Source organism: Emys orbicularis, chromosome 2 (genome assembly GCF_028017835.1).
Source record: "Emys orbicularis isolate rEmyOrb1 chromosome 2, rEmyOrb1.hap1, whole genome shotgun sequence".
NCBI lineage: Eukaryota > Metazoa > Chordata > Testudines > Emydidae > Emys > Emys orbicularis.
In genome coordinates, this window is record NC_088684.1 from 282523017 (window position 1) to 282548888 (window position 25872).

The 25872-nt window shown below is 41.8% G+C and overlaps 1 protein-coding gene across 1 annotated transcript in view; it reads left to right on the forward strand.

The window, feature by feature from the left end:
- The first annotated feature begins 887 nt into the window (after window positions 1–887).
- KMT2C (lysine methyltransferase 2C) overlaps window positions 888–25872 on the forward strand; it is a 323379-nt gene continuing 298394 nt past the window's right edge. Inside the window, exon 1 of the mRNA XM_065399612.1 lies at window positions 888–946. The gene's annotated coding sequence lies outside the window, so the exon portion shown is untranslated. The remainder of the gene's footprint in view (window positions 947–25872) is intronic.

Consider the following 25872-nt stretch of genomic DNA (forward strand, 5'->3'; position numbering starts at 1 on the left):
AGCGAGCCCGTGAGGTCAGCGTCGGCAGCGCGTCGCAGGGGTGTCTGTGCTGTGGGACGGTCGCTGGGCGGGCGGGCCGGGCAGGCGCAGTGTGGGGCCCGCGGGGGGAGGAGGGTGAGTGGCTCTGTGTCTATGTGTCGCACTGACGGGGGTTACACACCAGGGCAGCCGCCGCCGCCGCACCGGGATCCCTCGCCAGCCGCAGGCCCCGGGCTTCCCCTCCGTCCTCCTTTCCCCAAGTAAACTTCCTGCTCCCGGCCCGGCCGGGAAGGGAGCGGGGCCCGGCCGGACTCTGCCCCCGGCACACACAACAGCTGGAGCTGTCAAAACTTCCTCTCTGCCTCGGCCCCTGCCGCCGCCCGCCCGCCCGCCCCTCCTCCGCCCCGGGGGCGCCGCCAGGGGGAGGGCGCCGCGTACAATGAAGCGGCGGCCGCCGCCGCAGCCGGGCAGCGCAGGAGCCGGAGCAGCCGCTTGTTCCCGGGGCCTCTGAGCGGGGCGCCCCGCCGCGGGAGTGCCCGAGTGTCTCCCCCCCGCCCCCTGGCGAGCCCGCTCCGCGGGGCGGTTATTGTGCGTGAGCCCCTTCCCCCCCTCCCCTCCCCTCCCGATGCCGCTCCCCCTGCTACCTGCGCTGGTCGGCGGCGGCTGAGGCCAGCGATGCGAGGCGGAGGTGGAGGAGGCGGAGGTGAGGCGGAGAGGCGCATCGGGAGCAGGAGGAGCATCGGGATCCTCATCGCCACCCTCCTCCTCATCCATGTGTCTCTCTCGTCCTGCTGACTAGGATGTCAACGGAGGACAAGAGTCTAGTCGGGGGGGTGGCGGAACCGCCGCCGCCGCCCCAGCAGCCCCCCGAGCCCGGAGCTCCCCCCCCAGCAGCAGCCACAGACAAAAGACCTAGGGGCCGGCCTCGCAAAGATGGCGCTTCCCCTTTCCAGAGAGCCAGAAAGAAGTAAGTTCGGAGCGTGTGGGAGAGGCAGCGGGGCAGGGGGCAGGCAGCGCAGGGAGAGCTGTCAGCAGAGGCTCGCTCCTCAGCGCCCCCTCCCCTCTGCCCAATGCCATTTTGGGAGGGTCCCGTCTCTTCTCACCTCTTTCTTTCTTTTCCTCCTCTGCCCGTTGCACTCTCCCCTCCTCCCCCACTGCTCTCTCCTTCTTCACCTTTGGCCTCCTTCTTCTCTCCTTCCTTTTCAGTTCTCTCTTCCTTTCCTCCTCCCCCCCTTTCTCTCCCCCTTTTCCCAGCCTTGCCCCTGGACCCCTCTCCTCTTTCCCTTTCTTTTGCACCTTTCCTCTGCCCTTCTTGGGTCTCTCTCCTCCTCCAGGGCTCTCGCTTGCCCTCTGTTTCAGCTTGTCCCTTGGTGTCTTCTGGCTGTTCCTTTGGAGTTTTATTTTAAAGAAAAGATTGATCTAGCCCAAACTGGATGACCCTAAAAACATCTCTCTCTACGCAGACACACACGCAGAAGTTTAGACAGCAATTTCCTGCAGCCAAACCAGCCCCGGAGTGTGTTTGAAAGTGGAAGCTGCTTTCTCCCTGGAGCTGTCAAATAGCCTCAAACGGGGTCTGGTGGCCCGGCTAGGGGAGGGTGTAAGGTAGCAGGCACAACAGGAGGGTGGTTGGGAAGATTGTGGTGTTTTGGGTTGTCGTTTGCTGTCGCCGGTTTGCTTCCTTCTCTGGTCCCTGCTGTTCTCACGCTTCAGGCGGAACTGAATGTGCACCGTACACTTTTAGCAAACTAAGGCAGCCTGCCCCTTGCAGCTGCGTCAACTATCAACAGCGGATCTCAGCCAAACCTAGGGAGCGCGTTGGAGTGATCTGCTGCGTCCATATGTGGTGCAGGTGGACTGTGGACTATGTTTGGTTTTAAATGGAAAGTCCCTTTTGTGGCGCGTTTGTGTGCGGGTCAGGAATGCGTTATATCTAACGTCCATGTTCTGCTGTGTGCACTAACAGATACTCTGACAGTGTATGAGTCAATGAGGACCTCATAACTTTGTGCTCATTTTCATGAGGATAGTGTGCTGTACATAACACAGTTTCATGGAATATTACAAAATACTTACCTTTAATAACTAGTGAGACTGTGGTTCAGACGTTGAATGTTGTTAGCACACACACAAATTAATGTGTTAATGGACATACAACAGTTTTTATATTTACATATATATTACATGCATAGTGCACCAAAAACTGATTCACCAGTTAGGAGCATCACAGATGAACTATAGCAAATAAATATGGCATGTTTTACTTATATTTTTCATAATACTAATGTGTGTGAAGTGTACTAGAGAGACAAGGTGGGTGAAGTAATATCTTTGTCTGGACCAATTTCTGTCTCTCTATTGTGAAGCAGGAGTCCAAACGGCCTCATTCCCATAGTCACAGAGAGTGCTACTTATGTACCAACTGCACTCAGTTTTGGTTGTTAATGAGAGCCCCTCCTAGGATAAAAGTAGAATAAACCTGTTTGCTACTATTTTTAATTATGTTTATGTTCTAAATGTAATGAACTATAGGCTGTGGACCATGTTGCAGGCTTAAGGTTTTAGTGTTTTATTTTTTAAGGGTCATGGTCAACTTGACATCTAGTCAATTTAAAACAAAAATGTTTTGTTAAAACTAGTTTACTAAATCTTCCCCTGAATCTCCCAGTCAGTTTTTGTAGCTTTATAATGAAAGACCTTACACAAACAACAGTGGAAACTAACTGTATATGGGAAACTGTGAAACTGACTATATACAAAATGCTGTTAAGTGCATAAAATAAACTGAACGCATAGAGGAAAATATTTTTGTGTGATCATTCAGTTGTATTGATCTTCTGTGTTATTTGTAATAAGTAAATACATTTTTTTTAGATAAAAGTCGGATTCGTTTTTGGGGTTTTGTTTTCTGTTGCTCACAGTTTACTTTAGAGGCTTTCTAACATTGACTGTCTGGTTTTAGTGTGGCTATGTCTTCTAGTAGCATTTAATTCATGACCCCATCTCTCTTAAATCTTTGCGTTTTGTTAAAATAACACGGATTTTTCGCATAGTGGAAGTTTAAAGTGGTTAGCAGTCCTTGCTATTGTTAAGTATCAGGCGTAGCCGTGTTAGTCTGTATCAACAAAAACAACAAGGAGTCCGGTGGCACCTTAAAGACTAACAGATTTATTTGGGCATAAGCTTCCACCGGACTCCTTGTTGTTCTTGCTATTGTTGTTTGTGTGCAGCTCAGTTGTAGACCAGAAGGGACCATCATGATAATCTAGTCTGACCCCCTTCACATTGCAGGCCACAGAACCTCACCCACCCACTGACTCCTGTCACAGACCCGTAACCTCTGCCAGAGTTACTGAAGTCATCAAGGGAATGGATCACTTGATTGCCTGTTCTGTTCATTCCCTCTGGGGCACCTGGCATTGGCCACTGTTAGAAGACCGGATATTGGGCTAGATGGACCTTTGGTCTGACTCAGTATGGCCATTCTTATGTTCTCAAATCATGATTTAAAGACTTCAGTCCTTGCATTCAGTACTGATTCATCTGCTTTACCCTTATATTTGAATACTACTTCCAGTTTTATTTGTACATATAACATCTAGTTACATATGAAGCACTTGAGTTACTTTTACAAAAATAGTTTTATGATGAAACTCTGAATGCTGCCTACTTATGCCTATATGTCTATGTAGCTACAGAATATTAAAAAATGAACTAATTTAATTAAATCATTTTTAAAATACCACAATTTGTGGAAAAGCTAATTTCTTCCATGCCAGTTTAAGATCATCTGTATACTTCGTGAAAAGTGAAGTCTAAGTGTAATTTCTTTCTCAATTATATTTCTAGTGTTAAAGGGAGACTGCCAGTCAGTTTTAAGGAGAAATCAAGATTATTTTTTATTTAAAAAAAACATTTTCTAAATCTTACAAAAATATAAATATATATAAAATGTGTACCAGTGCATGAGAGCCAGAAAATGAAACTAGCTAGAGACAAAAGTGAAACTGTTTTTCATTAGCTTTATGTAATTCACATGAATTGTGTGAGTGAAATACAAAAAGTAAACAGACAATTCAAGTTTTGTTTTTTCCTCCACAATTTTACTATTACTATTTTTATAATTTAATATTTTAATATTACAAGTATGTGACTTGATGCTGCAAACTGATCCTTGCAAGAGGACTTCAGTGTGAGTATGGAAAGTTTTCGTGACTGTGGCCCAAAGTGTTACAGTAACACAAGGAATCAACATTTCTAAAAATAGGATTTTGGTGTTGGTAATAGTTTTGCCCCAGTGTATCACTGATCAGATGAAGACTGGACTGTTTTTAATCACCAGTGCTTCTGGAAAGAGCAGTTTCTTTTAAATTATACTGTTTCAATGTTTAAACCAGTCTAATATCTTTCAATGTTAAAATTAGCTATGCAGATGAAAAACAAACATTGAATGAAAATAAAGTTTCCATTTTTTGTATGATTGCTTAGCTATGTCTTCCTCTTCTCTCCCGTGCTTTCCAGTTGGATTAATATGTCTCTTGTAAATCAGATAATAGAGCATATGTCTGAGCACGTTCTGTACCATAATCACATGTCTAAGTCACTGTTAGCCAATCAGATTGTTCAACCACTTTATCCCATTATGGAAAATGTTCCACTGGATATTCAGTCTAAGTAATGATCTAAATAAGAGCACTACATTAAAACAGCATAGTCAAAGTAAACTGATTTATGAGTTAAAGGCGCTGCCTTTAAAGAACAATATTTGAAAAATACTCAATTAGTATTATTTCACCTCCTTGTTGACCATGGTTTCAAATGGATGATTGAGTTAAGACAGTTTTTCTTTTTCCTGTATAGGGTTTGCTCCCGTGAGATGCTCAGAACCCTCAACTCTTCACAAATGTAGGCCCTTTATTTATTTTTATGGGAGCACAGAAATTGCCATACTAGTAGAGATTTACATAGTTCTATCTAAACTGGCATCCTACCTCTGGCAGCAGCACAACCTGATGTGTCGTAAAAAGGCTAAAAATCCTCATAGTGCACCTAGGCGTTGTGCCATGTTCTGCATAAGAAACATAGGAAGTTGCTTGTAGGTGATGAAGAAGGAATTGGTATACACTGTGAAGGACGGACTCATCAGTTTTCAGTACCTTGAGAGTTTCTGCCTGTAGAGAAGTATGTCAGAATAGCTTTTCTGATGATGTCATCTGAGGATGTGGCAGAATTGAATATATAGTTATGTGAATAATATTTCCTGGGGACTATATCTTAGGTGAATAGTTATTTATTATTTGTGTAAGTGGCAAAAAACTTCATTAATGAACTGTTAAGGTTGCCTGGTGACAGCCTGTACCCTTTTCCAGGACATCAAGTTCAGTGAAACTCAAACTTCTGAAAATCATGGAATACAGAATTAAGATAAATGCCCATTCAACCTTGACTCCCCCCCCCCCCCCCCCCCCCCCGGTGTTGGCAGTTGCCACTGGAAATTATCTGCATGCATTCCAGCTGCATTCACGTTGTTAGGTGTAGCTGTATTGAATGGTGGAGGAATAAATTGGAGTAGCATGGAAGAGTTGCATTTATGATATGAGAGATCCGGGTCTAAGTCCCCCCATGTGTGTGATCGAAGGAAGGAGATGTATGTGCACCTTGAGGAGCCGATCTGCATCATTTCAATACGGAATTGTGTAGGTTATAATCTGTAGCAGGGCACTGGGTCTTCTTGCCATGGCTAGTGTCAGTAGTGAGGTGGGACATGAGAGCAGTCTGCGGATTTAATGATGGATACGAGAAAGTATAGGTTTAAGTGGTATCCTGTGTGTTTAATTTCATAAGTGTGGTATTCTGTCAGGTGAGTAGGCTCAGTGTTTGAGTGTAGGGCAAGTGCAGGTAATGCTTGTTCATTACAGTGAAAAGGCAGAGTGTGAGTATGGGCATATTGGAGCATTGCTCAAAGAGGGTGAGTTAAGGTTGTGTGGGCGTTTGTTTACCTTACCTCTGTATTTCCTGGTTTTCAGATGTTTGAGTTTTGCTGAACTTGATGTTCAGGGCACAAGCAATAACTGGACAACCTTCTCTGTGTTAATGAAGTTTTTTTTGGTCATTTAACTTCATACTTTTTTTAAACAGGAAGATAAATGTTGATAGGAGTTAGTGGTCATTTAAATCACCTGGGTTTGCAGTTGATAAGCTACTGTGGCTAGGTAATAATCTAAAGACCTAGCTTTTATATAGTGCTTGTCATGAGTAGATCTCAGAAAACTTTACATCATTATCCCCACTTTACAGATGGAAAATGGAGGCACAGAAAGATGAGGTGACTTGCCCAAGGTCACCTAGCAGGCCAGTGGCAGAGCTAGGAATCCCAGTCCAGTGGTCTTTCCACTAGGCAACACAGTTGCTGTGTGATTACTCAGTACTCCTCCTCTGTCCTCTACATTTTGTTATAGTGGAATGGGGATAATGGCCCTGCTTTGAAATGTTTGCAATGTGCATTTAGTAACAGGGCTGATGAGAGACCAAGGATGAGATTTCTATGTCCGAAAACTGTGACAGATTTATGACATGGTTGTTAATAACTTTAAGTGTGTGAGAGAAGACTGGTGTGTGTCTCTCTCCTTCCCCACACCCTGCCCCACCGTTCCTTGCAACATGTAGCCTACCCCTGCATTTCCAGCTCCCTCTTCCCTCCCCTCCACATCCCACTAAACCATTAGTTGGCATTGTAGAAACTATTGATATGTAAGAAGTTGCTCCTCTTGTCTCCTGCCCTATGCTACTGAGTAGCATATCACAGGCATCAGCTTACTGAAGGGCCAGGTGTTACTTTGGTTATGTAGCCCAACCTGCAACCTGAGCAGGTCCTCACTCCTACTACCCACCTTTTGCTGGGACTCCAAACCCTGCTTCAGCCAGGCTTCCCTAGCTGTGCCCCAGGTCCACCCAGTCTACCCCTCCTCCAAACTGGGTCCCTCCCCCATACACTCTGACCAGCCCCTCCACCCCAGATCCCAGCTATTCGTTTTCTGGATTTCAGATGTATAAATTTACTTTACCTTCATTCCCCCACCCCAGATCTCAGCCCACATGGAGAGGCAGGGAGAGAGGCTGAGACACACCCCAAGAGCAGAGTCCCCCAGATCCCAGAACATACCGTGGGCAGGGAGAGGGGCCCATACCCCCACAGAGAGGTAGGGCTTCCTGAGATCCCGGGACACATGGAAGGGGAGAATTCAGAGCTGACATGCCCTCCTCCCCCATAACACCCCACTTTCTCTGCTACCACTCATGTCCTCCTCCCCTTGTTTTCTCCTTTTCACCCTAATCCCTACCTCTCCATTTTACCTGAGCCCCCTCAATCCCTCTTTCCTCTCCTGCCACCTATTCCCATTTATCCCCCTCCCCATAATACCCCCATCCCTCACCTCAGACCCAACCCTCTCTTCCCCGTTACCCCTTGCTCGCATACCCTACTCACCCTTCCCCTCCCAGTGAGCATTCAGAAGTGTAATTTATTTAATTTTCAAAAATAATTTGTGTGCAGATTACATTTAAAAAAAAACAACCCACGAACACACAACAACAAAATAACTCCCCAATCCAACAATTTGACACAGAGAGATTTTGTGCCAAATGTTTCCTTTCTCCCTCCCCAGTGCTGGACAGCCTCTACTATGTGGCAAGCATATCCATTCTTAGCTTCTAACACCAGTCTCAGGCCATGTACACACTACAGTTTATGTCAGTATAAATTGTCGCTCTGGGGTGTGAATAAGCCACCCCCGAGCAACGTAAGTTACACCGACTCAAGCGCCAGTGTGAACAGCGCTATGTTGGTGGGAGAGCTTTTCCCGCCAACATAACTACTGGTGCTCGCGGGGGCTTGAGTAACTTAAGCCGACAGGAGAGTTGTAAGCTCTGTAGTGTAGCCATAGTCTTAGTGTGTTCTTAGTGCATGGTCTGAGCATGCCTGTTCTAAGTGTCCCATGGGGTGGGGATGGCTTCCCCAGATTCCCACTTACATCACATGAGGGCAGTAGGGAGAGACTACCCCAGATTCTGCCACAAAAGGTGACCCTGCCCCTATTCTCCCACAGCCCCCTGCCACTCATCCCCATGTGCCCTGCCCCCTTCTCTCACTTCAGCTCCCCAGCCCTTCTCACCTTCCCTACACCCATCCCCATTTATCCCCCTCCCATCAGTGCAGGCCTCAGGGACAGATTTTAGCAAATATGCCCTCCAACCTTCTCCAAGTTCCTGCCCATGGTTGGACTCAAACTGACACTGGCTCCGTCAGGTTTGAAGGACTACTGCTTATCCTCTTGAGCTATTAGTGTGAAAATTTGAAGTCGAACAGTCCTGTTAACTCCTCTGCCTGCATATGCTCAGTATAATCAATTCGTTCCCAGAATTAGAGAAGCAAAATATTTTTGAAATAATGTTTTAATTTGATTTCACCCAAAGGGCTGAACCAACTCTCGAGTGATTTAGGTCCTGGTGAAATGATCTGATTCTGAGCCCTGATATGATCTCTGTTTGTGAGCCAAAAAAAAAAAAAAAAAGGTTGAAAGAATCTATCAACTTTAAGGAAAGTCTTTTTTCCCCTTGGGGGCTGTATCTTGGGACCCTCTGGTCAAATTTGGATCACTACTTCTTATATGGCTGAAGTAAATGTAGAGCAACAACTATAATTTTATATTTAGATGGTTAAGCCAGATAATTGCGTCTGGAGTAGCAGAGTGTATTGCTGTGGTGCCTTCTTTGTATTTGTGAATTGGGCATTGAGTGTTTATATGTTCTATGGTCTGTTCTGGGTGACTACAGTTGAACACTGGAGAGTCTTTAATTTTCTATTTGTGCAGCAAGCATCCGCATCTGCCATGATTTGCATTGATATGGTTTAGGGTTGCCCATGAGCTTTGTGGGAGATCGAAGCCAGGGATCTTCTGCATTGGTTCTTTCACAAAGTGTTTATTTGTGACTTCTTGTGAACTCCATTCTGCTTACCAAGCTTCATCAGGATTGAAGTTGCATTGTTGAAAGTTAAATGTGTAGGTCCAAAACGGCTTACATGACTTCAAGCAGTGGTGAGGGACGTTGTTATGGTCCTGGTGGATGGGAAGATGTTCATTTTCCATGAATCTCTGGAATTCCCAAAGGATTGTGGCATTGCGGCGAATGGATGGGGGAGCAATGTGCGACAGCGCTGGCAGCCAAAGTGTTGGGGTCAACTTGAGGGTTCCAGTGATGCACTGCATTGCAGTGTTTAGTTGAACACCAAGTCGAGTATGGCTACTTCTGGCCTACACCGGGCCGGCACAGTACTCAGCAACAGAGTACACAAGGGCCATCACTGACATCTGTAACGCTGATGATTCCCAGCTTGTGCTTGCCAGTTTCTGGACCAGGTTGACCATTGTCTTTATCTTGGCAGCTGCCTTCTTCAGATTGTCATGGAAGGTTTGCGTGTGATCCAGCTTCACTCTGAGATAGGTTGGAGTAAGGTCATTTCACACAGTGTTGCCACAGAAGGTCACTTTCAGGGCGCACTTAGCGTTTCTGTTATCAAGATGGAATGCAGTGACTGTTGTTTTGTGGGGATTTGGCTTGAGCCTCCATTTCCATAAATATTCCTCCATGGTGCTTAGGTCCTGTTCAAGGTGGACTTGATGTCGCTGAAGGTGGCTGTTTGCATTGCCAGGGCAAGGTCATCTGCATATACAAATCTGTGACCTTGTGACCGAACATCGATTAACGACCTCCCGGTCTTCAGAGCAACAACTCAAGCCACCATAATAGTCCTCTTCAGGACCAAGTAACACACCAGGTAGGTTCTGGAACAAGGATAACACTGGATAACAAGGATAACTCCAACTTAACACTGAGGAACTTTCCCGGACGAAGTGTGAGCATCTGGCATAACACTGGTGTCTTGACACTCCAAGAAACCCATGTCTCTAATGATCAGCAGGCCAGCTGCTACTGTATCCATGGTTACAACCTCACGACTAGCCACCACTATCTGAAATATGGCCTGGCCATATACGTGAAGAACACCATCATGGATTTTGATGTTTTCCCCCAACTGAAGAAGAAGCCACCTACACAACTGCCACCAGGATAGGGGAGCTGCACAACGTCTATAAAGCCCCTAATTCAAAATGACTGAAGCCAAGAGCATTAATCCCAGCCCTATACATTGGTGATTTTAACAGCACCACATTATATGGGGTTATGAAGCTGATAGTAAAGACCTTTCAGACAGGATGTCTGGGGAAGGTCTGCAACTGGACTTTGATCCAAATAGCAATCACCTTTCCACTCTGCTTGCTGGCAACATGATTACATCCTGGACCTCACCATTTGGATCACTAACAAAACCTTATTCTTTTGTGAGGTACACCAAATTTCAGGGCAATCTGATTCACTGTACAGATTTTAGAGGACTTAGAAGAGTTGAGATTTAAACAGAAAGCTGTTCTTAACGGTAACTATAGAGCTCTTGCTCTGCTATAATTATGGTTGCACCTAGGGGCCATGACCCCATTGTGTTAGACACTGTCTAGACATATAACACAAAGATGGTACTCACCCAAATGACTTTACAATCTAAATTTAAGACAAGACAGCAGGTAGATAGGACAAGGAGATTGGGGTGATGAGAGCATATGAGAACAATGAGGCAGTTATGAACAGCGGAATAAGCAGTGGTGCCTAGCCATTGTCAAGTGTTTTGTAGACATCAAGGTATAAAGTGGATTTTAAAGAGAGATTTAAAGGGAGTAATGTAGTGACCTCAAGTATTTTTACAGAGATCTTCTTCCATGCATATGGGGTGACATCGGATAGAATATGATGGTATTTGTCTGAAAATTTGACAAACGGACAATTAAAGGTACTATTGCAGGAGTAATGGCAGGATTTAGGTAGATGATAGGTAGAGTCAGAATATCCATGAAGGGCCTTAAAGTGAAGGCAAGTAGTTTGTGCTTGATGTGGTGGAAAAGAGGATGCCCATGGAAGGATGGAAAGAGAAGGATGATGTGTTCAAAGCAGTGAGTCAGGAAGATGATTTTTGCAGTGGCCTTTGGTATGGATTTAAGAGGTGGCAAGATTGTATTTGTCAAGGCAAGAGAGGAGGAGGAGGAGGAGGAGGTTGTGATAGCTGAGAAACAAAATGATGAAGGCCTGGAAAAGAGTTTTAGCTATGTGGAAGGAGAGGAAAGGCTGGATCTTGTTGAGATTGCGCAGAAGAAAGTGGCAAAACATGACCTTTATGTATGGGTCTGGAAAGGGGTCTTAGTTAAGGATGACATCCATGTAATGGTGGTGGTGGTGTCCATAAAAGGGGAAAAGGTTGGTGATAAAGATCAAGAACTCCGTTTTGGTCTTGTTGAGCTTGTATTAACAGTTGGATATCCATGAAAAGTTGTAAGCATAATACTGTGTAGATGCAGTAAGACTTTTGAGAAGTAGTTTTATACAGTAGAACTTTGTTAATCTGCCCACACTGTAATGACTACAAAAGTGTTTCTCTCGCCACTTCATAGTAAAGATTTAGTAGCTAAATCCTGCAGTGAGGATTCGTTATGGTGGTGATAGTTGTGACTCCATAGATAAGCTGTGTCCAGACTTTCCTTCTAAACCCTGTTTTCAACATTTATCTAACTTTTGATTGGAGTAACAGATTTTTATTTATTTACTTTGTAATGGGTATGCTTAAAATAGGGTCTGAAAAGATCTTTTCCAAAGACTTCGAAAAGTGTTTGATTAAAAATGTTTATGCATGCTACTTAATTTAAAATTATTTGAATTATTACTTATTTTGGCCCATGTTCGCAGCAATAGGTTTTCAAAAGTCCAAGATTTCACATATGCAGATAGTTTTTCAGACACACAAGCACAGAATGTTTGCCAGAAAATAATTATTTAAGAATCTTTTTCATTAGTTTGACTGCAGTCTGCATCAGGGTAAGCCAGCATTTAATGATATCCACGTCAGTTTCAGAAGAGCCGTAATGCAATTCTACATTTTCTCTTTGTAGCTTAGCTATGTTTCTTTGGCTCATCCCCTGCCCTCCACTTGATGTATCATTCAGATCCCTAATTTCCCCTGCTTTACTTGGGCTTTTTTACATTTGTAAATGTTAATTTTGAACATTTACATTGTAACATTAATTTTTTTTAAAATGTGTAACTTCTACATTTTAAAAATATATATTTATAAGTTGCAGAGCAACATGGGGGAAGCCAGGACTGCTGCCTGGCAAGCGTGGAATCCTTGTATGGGTGGAAGGCCAAACTTTGTGCACCCATTGCATGGATAAGACTTAAGGATCTAAGCTTTTGATTCTCAGTTATGAGTGGAACTTGTGTAGTAGATGAATAAGAAGATTGTTGTATATGTTGGTGGTTTTGTAACTGTTTTGTTTCATGAGCAGAGTTGTTAGGATGCGTATTAATGTGCATTGTTTTTATTTGTATGTGTGCATGAATTTGGTGTTATGGTTGGGACCAGAGTTATTTATGTAATTGTGGTTTATGATTTCCATAGTTTTGAAAGTTTGGGTTGTTTTAAATGATGTGTTATTAAATCTTTGAAATTGTAGTGAACAACATTAACTATTTATTGAATGTGTAGTAATATGTTGAGCTTCTACAGCACCTCTTCTCAAGTATCTCAAGGAGGTTGACAGACATTGAGGGGTTAGGGCAGGAATAGTCAATTTTTTTTATGAAGGTCCAAATTTCTTGGTCAAGGTAAAGTCAAGATCCAGACTCCAGAGGAACATTTTTCACACCACAATAACGATAATAATAAGGGCAAGTCTACACTACAAAATTAAGTCGACCTAAGTCAGGTCGACGTTCAGCCACTGCAGTAGTTACTGCGGTTTTTCATGTCCACACTATGCACCCCCTTGTCGGCAGCTCGTGTCCTCACCAGGAGCACATCCACCGATTTAACTGACAATGTGGGGCACTGACAGCCCAGAGCCCTGCTGCCTGGGACTGACAGCCCAGAGCTTCGTCAGCCCCATGGCAGTGGGGCTCTGGCAATCAGCCCCACGCTTACATCACCTGTTGCTGCCTTTCACAGCTCGAGCTGTCAGTAATGGCGATCAAAGGCAGCAATAGGCGACGTAAGTATAAGTAAGTAAAAAGATTTCGCCGTCTGTTCAAATGTGTCTGGAAGTCCGGATTTGGCCCGTGGTCTGGCTATTGACTACACCTGGATTAGGCATTCCAATACCCTGTGAAAAAGGGATGTGTTAGCCCCTTGGTCACAAAGGAAGACTGTGGCAGAAGGAATAGAACCCCAGGGTATGTTTGCACTACAAGTGCTACAGTGGCACAGCTGCCCCACTGCGGCTATGCTGCTACAGTGTAGACACTTACTACAGCAACAGAAGGGGTTTTTCTAGTGCTGTAGTAAATCCACCTCATTGAGAGGTGGTATGTTGATCTAGTGGCATCTGTAGCGGGGGTTAGGTCAACCTAACTACATTGGATAGAGTGTGAAATTTTTCACAGCCCAGAGTTATGTAGCCAGGTTGACTTAAGTTTTAGGTATAAACCAGGCCCCAGTCTCCTGACTTCCAGTCTTTGATACAGCCACAAGACCATCATTTCACCATGTGTCCTATGACATGGGAGATTCTTTAGGAAAATGCCAGACTTCTTCAAGTTATACTAACAAATGTATTAATAAATGTACCACAGTATATTATGAAATATCATCAGTTATTAAAACTATACTACATTTGTCAAAATAACAAAGAACATTTTGTGATACAGTATCTTTGCCTTTTTATAGTTTGCTCACTTACTGAACTGAATTAATAAGTAACATGCAATGGAGGCCTCCCAGTCATTAGTACAAATGAGCAGGTTTCTACTGTATTTCAATAATTATCTCCTGAACTATTTAAATCTAACAATATGCTTTGGATTTTTCACTGCAGTTACTAGAGAGATGGCATGAGGATTCACCATTCATATTGTGGTTCAGTCATTGCTTAGTTCATCAGATGATGTAATAAAAAATCAGTTTTGACATTTGCTGCAGTGATCACTCTGGAAATGAGTTTCTAAGAGCACTAGTGCTTTCTTGTAAAATAAATTTAACTGGATAGAGTAGAAATATAATTTTAAATTTCAGGACATCCGTTTAAAAACATAGATAATGATGAGTAATGCACTCAGACTGAAACATGTGAGTTGTTCTTTAACTCAGTCACATGGTACTTTGAGATTGCAGCTCCTAAGGAACTTTGGAGAAGTTCCTATAATTCTGAGCCATGTTGTATTTGTTGAGTTATTTGATTAAAAAAATTGCAATGCTGTAGTATAAATAGTGCATATTAGTGAGTAGTGTCCACTGTTTTGGGAACTCTTTTATATTCAACTATGTGCGCTACAGTACCTAGGTATAATAGAACAAGTAAATGTTAGACCTAGCTCAGTTCAAAATATTTTTGCTTTTTGCATATTTCTCTCTCTTCTTTAATTCAAAATGTATTTTAAAAAAAAAACAACCCACACTTTATTGCAAGCCATCCCAACATTGTATGCAAGTGCTACTATGCAATATAATGCTTCTTATCAAGATTCTAATTTTTGTTGGTTGGGACCCTCCTGCCTTGTCTTTTAAAAAGGGCTATTCCAAAAGTGTGAGGATGCTTTTTTGAGGTTTCTTTAATGATAAAAGTTAACTTGGTAGGTGTCTTAATTCGCTGATATCAGGAAGAAATTGAACGTAGAAGCAATTTACTTCTTCCTCTTAGTTATTTTTATATCCTACCCATGACTGTGATATCTAACCACCACATGACATCCCAAAAAGAAAAGGTGTTTTTCATAAGTTTATGTTCCCTCCCTTGTTTCTGCCTGTCTTTCCCCTTGTTAGTGTGCATCTTCTCTGCTGCCACATCCTTCGTTTCTCTCTTCCTCCTTTTTTGTATGAGAGCTTAGTGAGGGCTTCTAGGACTCTGTTTATTTTCCTGTTATTTTCTGTCTGGCTCTGTATCATGGTGACGCACCTTCCTGCTGACAAGGACTTGGAAGCGGCTTCCTCCATAACCTGTCTACACTATCCCTTCAGTTGGCCTGAGGGGGTGACTAAAGATCCATATGTGGCATTCTCTTCCATGCCCAAGCTTCTGATCATGCAAACTTTTAGGGGTGATCTGCACTGCAAAGTTAGGATGGCTTAACTATATCGCTCAGGTCTGTGAACATTTCCACACCCCGTGGGATGTAATTAAACTGACCTAAGCCCTGGTTTAGACACCACTAAGATGATGGAAGAATACTTCCGTTGACCTAACTACTGCCTCTTAGAAAGGTGGATTTACTTCTGCCACTGTTGTAACTGTCTACAGTGGTAGAGCTGCACTACTGCAGCTGTGCCACTATAGCATTTCTAGTGCAGACATACCCTTAACAGGACGGAAGAATCCCATGCACTGCTACAGACTAGGGACCGAATGGCTAGGCAGCAGTTCTGCAGAAAAGGGCCTATGGGTTACAGTGGACCAAAAGCTGGATATGAGTCGACAGTGTGCCCTTGTTGCCAAGAAGGCTAATGGCATTTTGGGGCTGTATAAGTAGGGGCATTGCCAGCAGATCAAGGGACGTGATCATTTCCCTCTATTCAACATTGGTGAGGCCTTATCTGGAGTACTGTGTCCAGTTTTGGGCCCCACACTACAAAAAGGATGTGGAAAAATTGGAAAGAGTCCAGCTGAGGGCAACAAAAATGATTAGGGGGCTGGAGCATATGATTTATGAGGAGAGGCTGAGGGAACTGGGATTGTTTAGTCTGCAGAAGAGAAGAATGCGGGGGGATTTGATAGCTGCTTTCAACTACCTGAAAGGGGGTTCCAAAGAGGTTGGATCTAGACAGTTCTCAGTGGTAGCAGATGACAGAACAAGGAGTAATGGTCTCAAGTTGCAGTGGGGGAGGTTTAGGTTGGATATTAGGAAAAACTTTTTCACTAGGAGGGTGGTGAAGCACTGGAATGGGGAGGTGGTGGAATCTCCTTCCTTAGAGGTTTTTAAGGGCAGGCTTGATGAAGCCCTGGCTGGGATGATTTAGTTGGGGATTGGTCCTGCTTTGAGCAGGGTTCTGGACTAGATGACCTCCTGAGGTCCCTTCCACCCCGATATTCTATGATTCTATGTGCAAAAAATTTACTCTCAGGAGTAGACTTGTTGAGGTCAATGAAGCTGCTCATAGGAGTAACGTTACACATCTGCCTAATGTTTGCAATATTGGAGCCTAAGGCTATGTCCACTGCAAAAAAGGTGGTGTTTTTTTTCCTCAGCATGATAACTAACATGCATTAATTATCCTGCTACAAAATCCTAGTGGAGACAAGGCACTGTAGTTTTTACCACAAGGTAGCTAAGTGAAGTCAACACTATATCCTGCCCATGGTTGACCTTTCCTAGCTACCTCATGGTAAAAACTATAGTGCCATGTCTCCACTAGGATTGTACACCTGCATAGCTAACAAATGGCAGATACTTGTTGGAAAAAATGGGCCTTTTTTTGTCAGTGAAATCATGGCCTAAGTGAGCTGCCGCTGCAGTGGTCCTCTTCCCAGCAAAGCCAGAGTTTGAACTTGGTTTCAAACTACTTCCATCTGGAAAGTTCAGCTAATGCAGAATGAGATGGTTCATTTATTAAGCATTGTTTCACGCCGAGAGCACATTATACCTCTGCTTTATGATCTTCACTGGCTGCCAGTAGACTTCTGGGTGAAATACAGGTTGTTATGTTTGACCTATACATGACTAAATGGTTTGGGACCTGCTTTACTGAAACAATGGCTGTTCTCCCCATGTGATACCCACGGCAGCTGTGATCATCCAGGATGCTCAGACTTCATGCCCTTTGGTCAAAATGTGAAAGGGCTGGCAGCATGGAAACTATGTTGGAAACTACATTGATGGCTGTATTAATTGTTAGGAAAGTTTTATTGTTCAGGAAGTTTTTTCATACACTTAACAAAATTGAATGATTGTAGTTATTTTCAAATGTATGGAGTTTAAGGTAGGAGCAAATGGAAACACATTTAAATAGATAAAATGAATAATATTTACTTCCACTAGACTATCAGTTCAGCTGCTTCTCCTTTCACTAATTCACTCCCTCCTAATTCCCCCATTCTTTTCTTCTCTTTTATGCTTTACTTTTTTCATATCCCCTTTTTTTTGTTCTCCCCAAGGACACCCGACCCCCCGAATAGCCATGTTGCCAACTCAAAATATTTGGTATTTTCCTTAAAACCTCTCCTCCTGGAGCTCTGTGATTTGCTTGAGAATCTCAGCTTTCATTTAAAAAAGAAAAATGTATCTAGCTCTCAGGGTGGAGGAGAAGAATTTAAAAATAAGAATCCTAGGGGCTCCAAAGTCAGTATGCAAATAAAAGTACCCAGCATTTATTTTTAAAAATTAATTATTTTTATACCAATCCCATATTTTTTGTGTGGTCTGACTTATGATATTTGAATGCTTGGAGTTGACAATACTGCCACAGCACCTGTACCACTCTGCTTGCCCAGTGTTTTCTAGCAGCAGCAGAATGAAACTGACATGATCCTCATCAGTTCTGCTTTCATCCTGCTGGGGAAACACAGTGCAAGAGTTAATGCTTCTCTGGCCTGTAGGGCATAAGTGTGGGAGAGAGAGCTCATAGCAGCATAGCTCTTCAGGGAGCTGTGGTGCCAGGGAGGGGGTGGAGTAACCAAGCCAGAAAGCACCCGAGGTTCCAGCTCTCCAAGCTACAACTCCAGAATCTGTGTGGGTATGATTTAGCTTCTCTGTTTAATGCTCCAGTGAATTTCCAGACCACAACCCTTGCAAAGTTAGAGATTTATTCTTGAGACGAGAATGGGAAGGCGACTAAGAAGGATTTTAACTTGTGGGGTTTCCAGCAGGCTTTTCTACCTGTATCTCATAGGGAAAACTGTAGAAGAAGGTGATTGAGTCCAAAAACTGTGAAAAACAAATTCATAAAATAAACGTTCTGTAAGGAAAGTTCTCATCAATACAATATATTTCTAAAATCTTCTATGTAACATTAAGGGTCAGATTGTGGCTGGCCCTTGCTCTGGGGCATAACTTGGGAGGAGAGTTGAGAGCTGCTTCTTCCCTTCCATGTGCCCTTGAACAGCGGGAAACCACAGTGGTACTCCTTCCTTGCACTCTCTCTGGTAGTGCAGGGACTTTTGCCAGCTAGTACAGCTTGAGGTGTAAGCCTCTCTGAAAGTGAGGAGGAGGCAGGACCTCTTGGGGACTTGATTTCTGGGGGTGTGACTTTGCACTGCTCCCATTGTGGGCCTGTGCCATAATCTCACGACCTGGCCCTAAACTATTGTGCAGGCCAAATCATTAGCATCTATTGTAAAGGGACTTAGTTCACTTGGGACACAAGTTTTGAAACAGATATCAGGGCACGGGTTCACAAAGGCTGACTGCACAATCGTATCTACTGAAATGTGCTCTTACCTGTGGTATTAATAGCCCTTTACCTTATTAAAATTTGGTGTAGTGACTTAAGTACTCTATATTCTCTGTATCTACATAAGGATTAGGACACACCGGTAGAGTAGTGCAGAGAAGCTTTTGTTGATATTGGTTTATGTATCCGTTGTGTTTCCAAGCAAGGGACTTCAATCTCCAGGTTTATGAATCAGGTATCTTTAATAAGGATTTAGTTTATTTAGAATTAAATGTAAAGAAAACAGAAAATATTTTTGAAATCTCATGTACTTTGCCACATTTGTGCTGTCTGTTTTTGTATTTTACTCATCTTGGGTACTGTCTTGATGGGCAAAAAAGTGTGTGTGTGTTTTCTCAATATTGTTAGTTTAAGGCCTTGTCTAGACTAAGATTTAAGGTGTGATGTTAGTATGTGTTAATTGACGTGTGTTAAAAATCTAGTGTAAGCAAGGAACCCTGCCTTTAACATGTACTAAACTGGTGGAGTTAAAGACTCTAAGAGTATATCTACACTGCCCATGTTACAATACAGCTACAGCAGCACTGTGACGTGGGCAGCGTGGACATGCTTTATCGGCGGGGGAGAGCTCTCCTGGCGATTTAAAAAAAAAAAAAAAAAAAAAAAAAAAACCCTCCACCCCGAACAAGAGGTGGTAGCTTTATCGCCAGGAGTGTGGCTCCTGGCGATAAAGTGCTGTCTGTACTGGCACTTTTCAGCGCTAAAACTTTTGTCGCTTAGGGGTGTGTTTTTTCACACCCCTGAACGACTAAAGTTTTAGTGCTGAAAAGGCTGTGTCTACACTGCCACAACTTGGCCACTCTAGTACAAGCTAAAGTATAACTTGCCTTATTTTGACTGGAGTTTTAGAAGGTATTTGTCAGTTTCATCAAGCCAGCTAACACAATTTAACAACATGCCTTTAAATGTTAGTCTAGACTAAACCATGAATTCAGGCTGACACATGTGAAGTTGTGTGAGTTAGGTGTGCTGTAGCCTAGGGTCCCTCTAGCCTTTAACATGGCCAACTAATACAGCTTCATATACATTAGTGTGCATTTTAATACTAGTATTAGTATTTCAGTCATTGAAAAATAACCTTTTTTTGCAAGTGAAGACACAGTGTCTCAGGGTGAAACTAGACTGTTTTATGAGTAGCTAGTTTCAATTTCAGGTTCTCATGCAGTATTACAATATTCTAGTTAAAAACATTTTCTTTCAGAGCTTTTTAAGATGATATTTTCATAAATGAACAATAGGTGCCCTGATCTTTGTTGTTTGTACTTGTCTGAGGTAGGGAATAAGTTATTTGGGACAAGGTTCTTTAGATCTTAAGTGTTTTAACACTGTGTATACTTACAGAGCTATGTAAATTTAATTGTAAACCATTTGGAGATGTAAGCTTTTTGACTATATTTTGTGGTATGTATTTGCCAATGGCTTAATTACTCTATCTTGTAAATTTTTCTTTGCTTTCCTTTAATGTAAATGTTTTAAAATAATTTTAAAGTATTTTAAAATTGTTGATTTTAAATTAAACTAACCAAGGACAGGAAGCTAATGCTGAAAACCCAAACTTTTTTTTCTCAGATATTAGAACATGAAATGTTATGCTGTACCTTCACTCCGTTGGAAGGGATTCGCCTTCTGTATTGATTTTGATGGGGAAAAGGCCTACAATATTTTTATGGGAAAGTCTTATTCCCTGCAACCCTTTTCTTGCCACTAACCCTATGGTAGCTAATCCAGTTGTCATTAGTCTCTCTGGTTAGAAAATGATCTGTTGTTGATAATGGTTGTCAGAAATGGCTCCCCCTTACCACTCCATCTCAAGTGGTATTGAAGAAAGGTCAGCTGCTTACCTGCTAGTGTAACCTGGACAATGATGTTTTCAACAGCATTGAAGAAATGGCGGCAGACACCATGTTCCACTGGGGTCTCCATCATGCTTTCTGTAGCAGTGTTCAAAATAGTCTTGTCCTATCTATGCTAACAGATAAACCATTCAGTATCAGTTGAGGGGAACCCACTGTTAACAATTATTGTAAGCAAGAGTCACTCCCCTATTGTGGTCCTAGGTCTAGCCTGTTTATTCCATCTCTTTCTCTCCTTTTGCTCCTTCCTTTCACTTGGTATTGTGTTTATTCCCCTCCCCCTTGCTTTATTTCCCCCCTTCTGGAGCACCAAGTCACTTTAATTAGCACTATGCATGCTGTGCTTTTGCACAGAGGAGCTTCCCCGCAGCAGCACTAGCAGCAGTGTAAAACTGACACAGATCACAAGATCCTTGTCACTTTCACAGTGGTTCTGTGGGAAAGCATTACTATGTATGACCCAGCTCTGGTAGTTCACAATTAGTACCAGATAGGATGTTCGTGTTAGGAATGGGTAAGGGAAACTGTGAGCTTTGTGCAATCTATCACCAAATTTAAAGCTTTGCAGTGTTTGGAAAACCCTGAAAAGTACACTACCAAACCACAATGGGGTGTATGTGATGCAACTAGTTCCCTGCTTGTTGGGAATGTTTTATTTAATTGAAATAATGAACCTTATTTTAACCTGACGTATTCTGTGCTACTCCAGAACCATTGATATCACTGAATGATAGGGCAGAATTTGGCCCTTTTGTATTTAGAGAGCTATTGTTGTTCCTGAGCCTGCACCTTGTTACTGTTTTAAATTCTGATTAATGACATGCTCACTAGAAATGTATCCAAATTTAATGGCTTTAAATCACACTTATATTATTATGTTACCATGCGTATATAGTTAATACATGAAATGCACTCCTTGACTCTAAAGGATAGTACCAACCTGTGTTGGGCCCAAAATGTGATCTATGTCAGGATTGTAACTATGTGGGGAATTTCATTTGGATACTAAATATATTTTTATTCGGTAATTAATTAATTTTCAAAAGTATGATTATTCCCTCTGGTCTGTTAGTTATCATTTTTTTGTCAGTTAACAGAGAAGCTGTATTTACTGAGAGAGGAGGAACAAATGGATTAGTAGCATAGTAGTCTAGTAGGCTACTAAATGGTAACCCACCTCTACATTTTAGTAGAATATCAAATCTTAAAATGAAAATTCTTTTGATCTCCTTTGCTGCTTCCTCCCTTTCTCCTTTTCGTACAATCCAAATGTAGTGTTCAATGTTGAGTGCATATTCAGGTAAAACTCTAACTGATAAATATGCTCTAGGAACTATTTTGGGAAAGTGCTATGCCCTGTGTTAAACAGGAGGTCAGAATAGATCAGGGGTTCTGAAACTGGGGGTTGTGACCCCTGTGGGGGTCATGAGGTTATTACATGGGGGGTTGCAAGCTGTCAGCCTCCACCCCAAACCCTGCTTTGCCTCCAGCATTTATAATGGTGTTAAATATATAAAAAGTGTTTTAATTTGTAAGGGGGAAGGGTTGCACTCAGAGGCTTGCTATGTGAAAGGGGTCACCAGTACAAAAGTTTGAGAACCACTGGTATAGATGATCACAATGGTCCCTTCTGGCCTTGGACACTGTGACCCTATGAAGTCAAAGAGCTAGAAAATTGTGTGTCAGTAAAAGTTTTGAAAACATTGGAGTCTTGTCTGAATGACAACTGTCTGTTGCATTCAGGGTACCTTTTAGTATATTTTTTTAATTATAAACTCTATCACCAAATTGTACACATGCCTAGACTATGATAACCAAGCGACACTGCTGTAAACCCCATCTCCTTTCTATTTTTTTCATTTTCACTGATAGATTACAGTCTACATTTTAGACATGAAACAATTTGGGGCAGGGGCCATATCTTTTTTTGTATTCAGAGATGTGTCTAATGCTCTCCCTGGGTGCTATAAAATAACATTCCAAAATCTTTAAAGTTAAATAAGAGTTACAAAGTTCAAATAAAAACAACGAGGAGTCCGGTAGCACCTTAAAGACTAATAGATTTATTTGGGCATGGTGTTTTTGTGGATACAGACAAACATGTCTACCCCTCTGATAAAGTTCAAATAAGAATAAAGGGAGAAAAGAAGTTAAAATACACGAGGGGAAAAAGAGATACTTCCTAATGAGATTTGAAAATAGATGAAGGTTTTGGGTTCCTTTTTCTCTTCTCTTTCTCTTTCTTTTATTGTTTGTCAGTCTTTTCATTTTTATTTTTATTTTGCTTCCATTGTCTTTCTATATGTCTCATCTTGTCTTTTCTTTAAGGTTCAGGCTGGCAGCTGCTGAAGAAAATTAGTATCACTTCTTTCCAGAAGAACTTTATTCACAAAGCCTACTGTTGAGTAAAATTGACTAGCAGCCCAGTCCTATGTCTCTTAATCACAAGTTGTCCTACTGGTTTAATTGAGTAAGGGCCATGGGATCAAGCCCTTGTGTTGGAGGATCTAAATCAGCTAATCAACTGCTATGATTAAAATGATTCTGTGCAGGAGTGTGAAGTTACTCGTATTGTCCAGCTGCTGGTGCTGCTTTTTTTGAAGATGTCACTTTGGTTTGGGTGGCGAGGGGAAGAGGTAGGAATCTCAGAATGAACTGAAGATGGCCTACCAACGTGTACATCGTTGTAGAGCTCAGACACTGGTACAAAAACTCAAGTCAAACCACTGGGAAATATGATGAGTTATACAGTAGAACCTCAGAGTTATGAACACCAGAGTTACGAACTGACCAGTCAACCACACACTTCGTTTGGAACTGGAAGTACGCAATCAGGCAGCATAGAACAAAAAACCCCCAATACTTTAGCGTACTGTGTTAAATGTAAACTACTTTAAAAAAAAAAGGGGGGCGGTTTAAAAAATGTTTTGATAAGGTAAAGAAACTGTTTTTGTGCTTGTTTCATTTAAATTAAAATGGTTAAAAGCAGTATTTTTTTCTGCATAGTAAAGTTTCAAAGCTGTATTAAGTCAATGTTCAGCTGTAAACTTTTGAAAGAACAACCATAACTTTTTGTTCAAAGTTACGAACATTTCAGAGTTACGAGCAACCTCTATTCCCGAGGTGCTTGTAACTCTGAGGTTCTACCATATTGCAATAGAAAAGTAATGCAGGTGGAGTCAGTATTTGTCAAATGATGAAGGGAAAGCAATTTTTATTTTCAAAATTTTACAGAAAACTGTTTTAAAGCAAAGATGGTATAAATAGAAATATTAATTTAATGTGCAATGTTAATTACTTAACTCATAAATGCACACAAAACCTTACAAGACACATGGTCCATACCTTGAAGAATTTCCATTAACACATGTAAAATAAGGGCCTGATCCTGTGATCCCTTACTGCTAATGTAGTTGTCCCATTGATTTCAGTAAGACTATGTAATTGCAGCAATACAGTTGGTAGTAAGGTTTTCAGGATTAGACTACTAGAGACAATAACTTAACTTTAAAGAGCCTTCAACTTCAAATCTAGTCAATTGGGGGGAAAAAACCAGGTTCGGTTAGTATATCTGTCCCTGAATCCCGCTGCCATTTTTTGTAAACTTATGATCACTCTTTCCTATTTTTTTCCTCTTACCTGCTGCCTTGTGGAAGATCCATCGCAACCATAGGTGAAACTGACTATACCCCAAATGCTGTCAAATGCACAAAGTACATAAACTGGGCGGGAAAGTGAGGAAATATTTTTTTCTTATTTTTCAGTTTAGTAATTTTTGGGGTGTAAGTTGTAACAGAAGGCAAAACGTTTTCAAACGAAAATGTGACAATTATGTGTTATGATGTTCCTTTACATTTGCATCATCATATACTCTGTACAGCTTGATCCTTCACTGCTTATGTGGTCACTCTCTGTTGTAGTTAGCGGGAAGACTGGCTGAATGAAACACTACATAACTTGGGCATTAAGGCCCATATTTTGTAACAAATTTGCCTCTACCCCCAGCACCTGTGTAGAGCCCCTTTTAAATCAGTTGGATGCTGTGCGGGCATGGGGGTCTGTGTACATTAAGCTCATTGCAAGACTGGGGCTGACATTGCTTTTCAGGGGGCTTATAATGCTTATTATTATTTGTTATAAAAGTGTCTCCTGAGTAGAAACTTGTTACCCAAGTTCCAAGCCCTCATCCAACTTTTCCCTTTCTTCAGATTTACAAAATATAAAATAAAAATCAGTTTTTAGGGTTTTGATAGATAGGAATTTCACCTTCCTCCCTCAGAGCAATGCAAGAAGTCTATCTAATAGTGTTGTTTTGTAAAATAAAAAATTTGCAGGTGATTAATTCTGAAGGTGATTAATTCTGCTTTGACTTTATTTCTAAAAAAAAAAAAGTTTAAAAAATTATTTCTTTTAGAAACTGAAATGCTATATTTGTCTGCCATTTTTGTAATTCCATAAATTAATGCAGTATCTTAGCATGAGCTTCTGTGTACATATGCAGAAATGAAGTCTAGATTTCAAACTAAGGGCTTGTCTGTACTGGAAAGTTGCTCTGGTTTAATTTAAGGTATAATTTAAAATTTATTTAGTTAAACCAGTGCAAATCCTGGGCATGTTTTTAATCACGAACTACACCGAGTTAGCTTAACTGGAGTGAAAAGCCCTTCATTGGCTTGGTCTACACTTAAAAGTTGTGTTGGCATAGCTATTTTGGTCAGAGGTGTGAAAAAACTTTTGCCAACAAACCCCCCAGTGTAGATGCAGCTATGTTGACAGAATGATGCTTTTTCTGACAGAAAAACTCCCTTTCTTGGTGTAGGGCTGCATCTATGCTAGGGGACCATCCTGGCATAGCTGTGTAATGCGAAGTAGACATACTGGGTGTCTACAGTAGACTTTTTTTTTTTTTTTTTTTTTTAACCTAAGGCCTTGTCTACATGGGGAAATTGACAAGAACAGATATTGTGGAATAAATTGTTCTGGAATATTCTGGAATAGCTCTCTGTGTGGACAGTATTCCAGAGTAAAAGAATTTTTTTGTTTTTTCCCCCTGCTTTTTATTCTGTAATAAAATAAATTTTACTCTGGAATACTGTCCACATGATGGATTAAGCTAAACTGTAAAAGGGCACTCTTATTCTGGGGATATTTTGGTTATACCAAAATAATTATTCTGGAATAGCTACTTCAGCAAATTTCCAAGGGTAGACAAGCCCAGAACCTTTGCAGCTTCTGTGTTCAGACAAGTATCAGAGGGGTAGCTGTGTTAGTCTGAATCTGTAAAAAGCAACAGAGGGTCCTGTGGCACCTTTAAGACTAACAGAAGTATTGAGAGCATAAGCTTTCGTCGGTAAGAACCTCACTTCTTCTTGCATCTGAAGAAGTGAGGTTCTTACCCACGAAAGCTTATGCTCCCAATACTTCTGTTAGTCTTAAAGGTGCCACAGGACCCTCTGTTGCTGTGTTCAGACAAGATCTTAGGCCTAAAAATGTTCAACTCAA